This window comes from Camelus dromedarius, chromosome 1 (assembly GCF_036321535.1).
Source record: "Camelus dromedarius isolate mCamDro1 chromosome 1, mCamDro1.pat, whole genome shotgun sequence".
Lineage (NCBI taxonomy): Eukaryota > Metazoa > Chordata > Mammalia > Artiodactyla > Camelidae > Camelus > Camelus dromedarius.
The window spans coordinates 63,316,075-63,324,506 of record NC_087436.1 but is presented as its reverse complement, the minus strand read 5'-3'; positions in this window follow the sequence as shown (position 1 = coordinate 63,324,506).

The window sequence follows — 8,432 nt, the reverse complement described above, 5'->3', positions numbered from 1 at the left end:
AAAGAAAGAAAGAAAGAAAGAAAGAAAGAAAGAAAAGAAAAAAGCAAACACTAATTAACTTATCTACAGAACAGAAACAGACTCACATAGTAAACTTATAGTTACCAGAGGGAAGGTGGGTGGGAAGGGATAAAATGAGAGTTTGAAATGTGCAAATACTAACTACTATATATAAAATAAGCAAGTTTATATTATATAGCACAGGGAACTATATTCAATATCTTGTAGTAACCTCTAATGAAGAAGAATATGAATATTTGTATGAGTATGCATAACTGAACTATTATGCAGTACACCAGAAATTGACACATTGTAAATTGACCATACTTCAATTTAAAAAAAAGAAAACATGGCATAAATCTGCTGTCAGATATTTTCTAATATATATCCCCTTCATCTTTTCTCTCTTAAATTGTGTTGTTCTACCTAGAGGTGTCCCCAGAGTAACAGGAAGCTTACTGAACTCAAGAGAAATAAAATCTGTGCATCTTGAGTTCATGTGGTTGGGAAAGATTCAGAGAGAAAGCACAAAGGGTTGATCAACACATGTGCAGTTTATTCCCCTATATTTAATTATGTACCTCAGGTCTCGGATGGGGAGCAGTGAGCCACACAAAAGGATTTTTTCCATGCTTTTCCTTCTTGGGGACTTTAGCCAATGTTTTTTCCTTCTATGAGAAATGGAGGCATACGCGACAATAAATTCTAGTAAATAACATTTTATGAATGCAATTAAAGTTTAAAAGGACATTGATTCTATTTAAGTCCTTAATATAACTTCAGACATATATGTTATCTCTTCCTAGCTAATGTAAGTTGCATTTTAAAATGGCTTTTTTGACAATGACTCAACCTGTAGAGCAACCAAGGTGTTGTGGGTACGGCAGTGTATGTGCACTGTACAAAGGTATCTGGCCAAAGGGAGAGTAGAGAGGTTAAATCCAGCACTTTCCATACTTGTCAAACCCTTCACTCTCTTTTGAGGCTGAGCCAGGATGTAGGAAGGGCTGTCTTGTATTAACATGCCGAAAAGTGCTGCTTGTTTTGCACTTTGCACAAAGACTCTGTAGAAGGTAGTGGAGGCCTTTTTTGACAAAAGGGGGTTCGATAAAGATGGCCATCTAAGAAACTGTTTTAATATACGGCTATCATTTGGGAGCAGATGGGACTTTTAGAGACCTGTAAATTGTATCTCACAGGCCACTATGTTACTACTTAATAGTGGCCTTGACTGTAAAGAACAGTGCAGCATTTTCAGGTTTACTGTTTTTTTTTTTTTTTTCTATTTGAGGCCTTGAGTTGTAAATAATCTTGAATGTAGCTTCTATATGCTTTAATATTGAAACATTTTATGGATGCAAGTGTTCTGAAAGGTATAAGAGGGGTAACTTCCTGCTAGAATAAAACACATGTTTCCTTCAGAGGCATCTCCACCCTGTTCATGTAGCATAATTGCACTGTGTAGAAAGAAATTCAGAAACAAAATAATAGCTATCAGCTATCACTTTTATATAACTCTCCAGCTAATCTTATGTATAACATTAAAAAGTGGCTTTCATTATAGTGGACTTCTATTTCTTTTTAATTGCTTCCATTTTTCTTGAAGTCATTAATATTCAAAAAATTCAGTCACTGCACTTACCTCATTTCCTTTTGAGATCCTTAGATGAAAGACTTCATAAAGCTATAAAATATAAAGAATTATTTCCATATTGGAATCGTTTTTAAGGCAGGATTCCGAAGTCTTGCTTTACACAGAATAAGCCTGGACTCTTTTGATATCTAACAGCTGAAAAATTACTTTTGAGAAAATGTTCTTAAGTTCAAGGACTTTTGTCTCCTCTGATAATTGCTCAAATGTCCGTATTTTACTTCATGTTTTGTTCTCTTGAGATTTTTTCTTTTATTCTAATCACATGCAAAATTCTGAATACAGAAAGTATGTTTTAAATTTAGAAATTTATTTCAAAAACACTGGCCTTTCTCTCTTTAGAGGGCAGTGTTGAAAGTGCTGTTTTGCATTTGCCTTTTTAGTGTATTTTTTGAGTGAACCTCTGTAATGTAAAGACTTCAGTTTCATCTTTACAGTAAGAGGAGATTCACTTATGTGCAAGTTCTGGTAAAAAGGTATTGTTGGAGATATTTTAAAATTTAAACACATAGGTTAGAATGAATAATGTCATGTTTTTCAGACATTTTTTAAGATACATGTAGAACAGTATTTATGTAAGTCCAGGTTAGTGTATTTTTTCAAAGCTATATATTATCATTATTTTAGATATGTTCTTTGCTTGTATGTAAAATCTTTTTACAAAACTTGGGTAATATATTAAGAATACTATTACTCTTACTTCCACTTATTTCCTTGTTATTAATATTTTCAAATATTGTTAAATAATCTTCAAAATTGGTATGGTAATTGTCTCCTTGTCAATAGGTTGGGGTGTAAGAAAAGTCTTACTGTCTTCAGTGTTTTAATTTAATGGTACAAATCACTTTACTACCCACGAAGAGAATGACAATTTCTTCTCCCAGGCCATTCTTCCAGTAGCAATTCTATACCATCTCATTCATACGTCTGTCCAAAGGCTGCCCTGATCACAAATCTATCAGTGATGGAGCCAGAAATTATGAGTAACCACTGTGCAAAGATGCTTCCAGCACCACCAAGCGAGTGATACAGTGCCCAAATGGACACCTAAGAGTTTTGCCCAGTAAGACTGTAGCCCCCATCTGTGATTAATCTCTTTACTTCACTTGTGCTCTTGAGACTGAGTCCTGTCCTATCTTCAGAGGTCTTTGAAGAGAAGGAGAAAAGAATGAACCACTTCACTACCATCTCTGGGTCTGTTCTCTTAGATGGAGCCTAAGTTCCCAACATTATAATACTTATTTTAATTATATAGTATCTTTCCTTAAAAATGCCATCTGTCCCTAAGAGACTGAGTCTAGTGGATTTTTACATTCAAACTCATAACCATTTCCCCCACCTATCACTGGACTGGAAAGAAGTGGCTGAACACTAATCCCAGCTCTTTCTACTTCCATGACAGTTTACATACCCAGGACTCCTTGTCCTTCCGTATTGCAGATACTTGAGCAAAATGATTTCTGTACCTTGTATACATCAAAGCCAGATTTCCCATAGAGGCATCACTTTCCTGAGGGCTTCTCAGTCAGTTCTCCACATTTTCACATATAAAAGTATTTCAGAGCCTGGAGATGATGTCAACCGCCTCTTCCCATTCTAAACAAATTTGAGACTATAATGTATCCTTAAGGAAAATCTTTACAGCTTTTAGAGCAATCGTTTGCAGCCCTATTTGTCAGAGCAGGGTTGCATTTTCTATCATCCCATCAGACTCCTGAGCTCTACATATTAATAATGTATTCCCCAATTAAAAATAAAATTTAAAGATTAATTTTTTTCAAGATATTCACAAAGAAATGATTTGTAAATCTTCTAAAGATTTTTTCTTTGATGAGTAAAGTGATACTTCACTATTTCCAATTGGGAAATGGAATAACAACAAAGAAAAGAGAAACGAATTCTTTTTGAAAAAGAAAACCTTAATACATTGCCTTGTCTGCTTTAGCTAACTCCTTCTGGAGCGGTCTCCTTTTCTACCTCCTCTGACCTGACTCCATGGCTTGTTTGCAGTATAAGATTGGGGTCCTTAAAGTGTCTATATTTCATCAATTAGAAGAAATATTTTCTCACATATTATTTTATCTCCTCAGTAACTCTCTGCTGTCCCCACAGCCCCTTCTCTAAAGACCTCTTATATCATTGGTACTTTTTTCAATTAATTATGACTTTGAATAGGAGAAATACAGTTAATTAATTCTACTGCTTACTGTTATTAGGGATTGGATTCCTTTAGCAGCAAAATCAATTCCAGCTTTTTCATGGGAAGCTTTTGATCTTACTCACATCTACTAACCCGACTTCACAGGCTGTTGCTCTTTCCAAAACCTAGAGTGCCAGGAGCCTGACAACTCCACAATGGGAATTCTGGCACTCGTACTTTGAAAATGCTGAGTCCCCATCTCATCTCCTTTCTTGTCATTGTTGGTCCTTAATGACAATTTAATCTGTTTCCTCCACTTCCATTTTAGCACATCTGCTTTCTAGATCCAACTTCCTCTCCCTTTCCTTCTTTTCTAGATTTTCCACTGCAACCAGGGACCTACTTTCCATGTTTAAATATTTCATCTTCACTTTAGGCCTGTTTCATAGAATTCTTCTATACCTACTTGTCGAATGGAAACTGGTCATTCCTGCACCCCTGCCCTAACAGTCTTCTCATAGCTTCTGCTTGTTCTTCTCTACCCCAGTTACTGCAGAGTTGGGAGGGCATGTCAGCTTCCTCCTCCCTATCCAACCTACTCTCAAATACCATTTCCCCACCCTTACAGAGTGGAAAACTTTATATAATTGAGATCCACACTATCCAGGAATATTACCCTTTTCATCTCTGCCTCACTACTCTAGAAACCACCTCTCAGTTGCTGAAGAATTTGCGTCTCCTTCATGCTGAGAAATTCGTGCATCCTGGATAAAGTCGTCTTTGTGAGGAAATATGAGATATCACACTTCCCTCCTGATGCATTAACCTTCTAAGTCTTATATGCTCTGAATCGAATAGTGTCCTTACCAAAGAGGTATGTCGAAGTCCTTACTCCCAGCACCTCAGAATGTGATCTTGTTTGGAGATAAGGTTTTTACAGAAGTAATTAAGTTAAAGTGAGGTTATGAAGATGGCCCTAATTCAATATGGCTGGTGTCCTTATAAAAAAAGGATAAATTTGGACAGAGAGGCAAACAGATACAGAGGGAAGACGATGTGAAGAGGCATGGGGAAAGACGGTTATCTATAAGCCGAGGCGAGAAGCCTGGACCAGGTCTTTCCCTCTCAGCCCTCGGAAGAAATCAACCTTTGAAATACCTTGATTTTGGACATACAGCCTCCAGGGTTTTGAGAAAGGAAACTTCTGTTGTTTAAGCCACCCAGTTTGTGGTGCTTTGTTACAGCAGTCCTAGTGAATAGGTAATATAGCATACCTATTACCAAAACTCAGCTCGGCATCTAATTCCAAAACCACAACTTGTAATTTAACACCCATGACTGATAAACTCACAATTGTTAAACTCAATAATTCCATACCCGACTACAATCTTTTTCTCTTGATATCTTCTCACTTAATATATACTTTGACTCTATCAAGTCCACTAGCCTTTTGACACGTTATTGTCAGTCAGTTCTCTGTCTTCAGTGATTGCCCATCTAACTTAGGCAATAGAATTCCTCGTTTAAACTCAGCTGCTGTGCCATTGACATTATATTGCATCAAATGTTACATTTTATTCCTGGATTTTCTTCTCCTACATTTGAACTCCTCAGTGTTGCTGGAAAAAAAAAATTCATGTAACCACGAACATGCTGCCTGTACAAATTTATGGTCTCAAACAGCACTAGATCTCTATCAAAAAGTACTAAATCTCTACCCTTCTTTTATTTCTACTCAACTCTCACCATTCATCTCAAGTACAGCTTCAAACCGTCTGTTCTCCTCCCACCTCTTACCCACTTTTTACTTTCAGATGACCTCATCTGTTTCTCTCAGGAGTCAAACACCATCATACTGAAACACCCGACATTCTTCAGTCTCAATGAGAAATCCAGTATCTGCTCCCAGAATAGTTGTAGTAACTGTAAGATAACTGTAAAGTAGCTCCTTTGATGTATGCTCTCTATGTTCAGAATTTCACCTATTCATACCTCCATCAACTAGTCATTCTCGTTTTTTAGTCGTCAAACTTTTCCTTTCCGTTGGCTTCCTTATCCATTGATCAACAGCTGTTATATAACACTCTACTATCTTTCAGCTGCTTCCACTTTTATCCATTCCCACCAAAGCTGTTTTATTACAGACAATTGTCCTCTTTTGCCTGAATTACTCTAACATCCTCCTAAATGTGTCTATATTGTCCAGTCTTGCCAACTACTGAAATCCAATCCATTCTTACACTACAATTCTTGCAATCACAAATATTCTAAAATATAAATCATTTTCTTTTCATTATTTTAACCCATGGATGTTCACCAAATTTAGTAGGAAGCCCACATCCATCAGTATTATATAAAGTAGGCCTGTCATCCATCTTGGTTTGCCTGAGAGAATCCTAGTTTATACTTACTGTCCCAGCATAATTTTTAATTACATCTGTTAGCATTCAGAACATCCTGATTTGGATGATAAATTATCCTTATTACAGATCTTTTTATCTGGCTTTTGGTACAGAGTCAGTTCATCTTTTCTTTTTCTGATTTCTTTTTCAAGAGACACAATTTATTGACATATTTTAACAAATACAAATATTAACTAATATGTGACTATCTTATATGTAAGTTAGAGATATTAAAATGTTTCCCAATAATGCACAAACATACTACTTTTGTTTATATAACAGCTTTGTTGAAGTATACTTCATACACCTTGCTATTCACTCATATTAAGCATAAAATTCAATGGTTTTGGTGTATTTACAGCATTCTTCAGCCCTTGCTTGTTCTTCAGTTTTTGATGCTATCATGATATCGTCAATGTAGTGTATTAGCATACTCAGAAACTGCATGTAGTCCCCCTCCTAGCCAAATTATGACAGTAAGTTGGTGAATTCAAATAACCCCGTGGCATTCTAGCAAACATAAATTGGGCTCCTTCCCACATGAAGGCAAAATTGAGTTGGCTCTTTTTTGAGATCAAGATAAGAAAAAATATTTGTAAGATAAATGATTGAGTATTGGTCTCCTTAGCTCATTGTAGTTTTTCCTGCAGGCGATGAATACAAATTAGTGACTGCTGCTGCTCTAGGTGGTACTACTTAATTGAATCCTCCATAATATATTGTTAGTCTCCATCCGCCTTTTTCGCAGGCTGCACAGGGCTGTTGTACAGCAAACTTGTTGGTGACAGTACTCCGACTTCTAACATGTCCTTAATTAAAGTGGTAAGTCTTTTGTCCACCAGGCATCTGATATTGTTTCATACTAATAATCTATGTGGCAAATCTCTTGGTTGCCATTTAGTGTGTCCAGTGAATACTGAGTGAAGAGCAAACTTACCTGTCTTCTGTTTTACAATACTAAATAAAAGAAATGTTCACCAGTCAGACATAATATCCACCCCAATAGAGTCATGTAAAGATGCAAATGCTTCACACAAAGTCTGTTCAAATTCTAATTTTTCCTCCAAACTTTTACCTTAATCTTATCAACCACTGCGTCTTCACATTATCCCAATTTAATTAAATCTTCATTAGGACTTCATCAAATGTTTTGGCATTACAGTGCACTGGGCTTCTGGGTCAGAGTCCCAGAAAGAATTCTTCTCCACCCCTGGCCACTTTCCCCTGCATGGTCATGTGGTGTTGGGAGACCTTGTTTCCGTCTTCAATCCTCATTTTCATTAACTTCGCACACTATCAGTGTGACAATTCAGGGTCAGATTTCTCATTATCCTTTTTGTCTCCTGGCTTTTAAAATTCCTACGAATGAGGATAAGTAGAGGAGGTTTTTTTAGGGCCCTTCAATGTTGGAGGCTCCCATCAGTCCACCCCACCTCTGATGGTGCTGCATTAAGACATTTGTTTTGATTCCATCAATGTCTGCTTAATTCCATTAATACCATTTCTTAGTAACATTGTTATAATTTCCACCCTGCTAGGACAAATCCCTTGACTATTCCTTCTAATTTCCTCAGCATCTGTAAGACCCGTAAGAGGAAGCTGACACACCAAATGTGATATGGGTTCTCTGACTGTTGCTTGATTTTGCAGCAGTTAGTTTATATTGGGTGTTTATGCTGAAAGGTTCCTTAATCACCTGTTTGTCATGATCTGGATAGGAAGCATACTAATTAATGAATATGTAATGATCATAAGGCCAATCCAGCAAAGAGGAGTTCCACTTGGAATTTAAAGGAGAGGAAAGACAATTCTCTTTCTCAAAGTAAACAAACTTTACAACAGCATTTATCTAGTCCACCATGCTGACTGACCCCTTGGGAACAAACCTGCTGTGTATTTAGATCATTTATAGGCAGATATAATTGTTCAATAACACACAGTGGGTCCTGTGTCACCCAAACATTCTCCTCTATTGTGTAGCATTGAAAACCAGAGAGACAGCTCCTGAATTAGTCAATCTCATAATTTTAGTAAAAGTCCTTTAGGAAGCTAATGTTACCAATCTACAAAATGAGACAACTCCTTCACACTATACACCCAGATTTCAGTAGATTTTTGGTTTTGTTCACCCTCATGCTACCTGCACTAACTTTTTAGTGAACAGAGATCATAGAGGTGCAGTCTCTTTTTCCAGCATAATTTATGATAGCATTTAAAGAATGAAACAAAATATATTTAA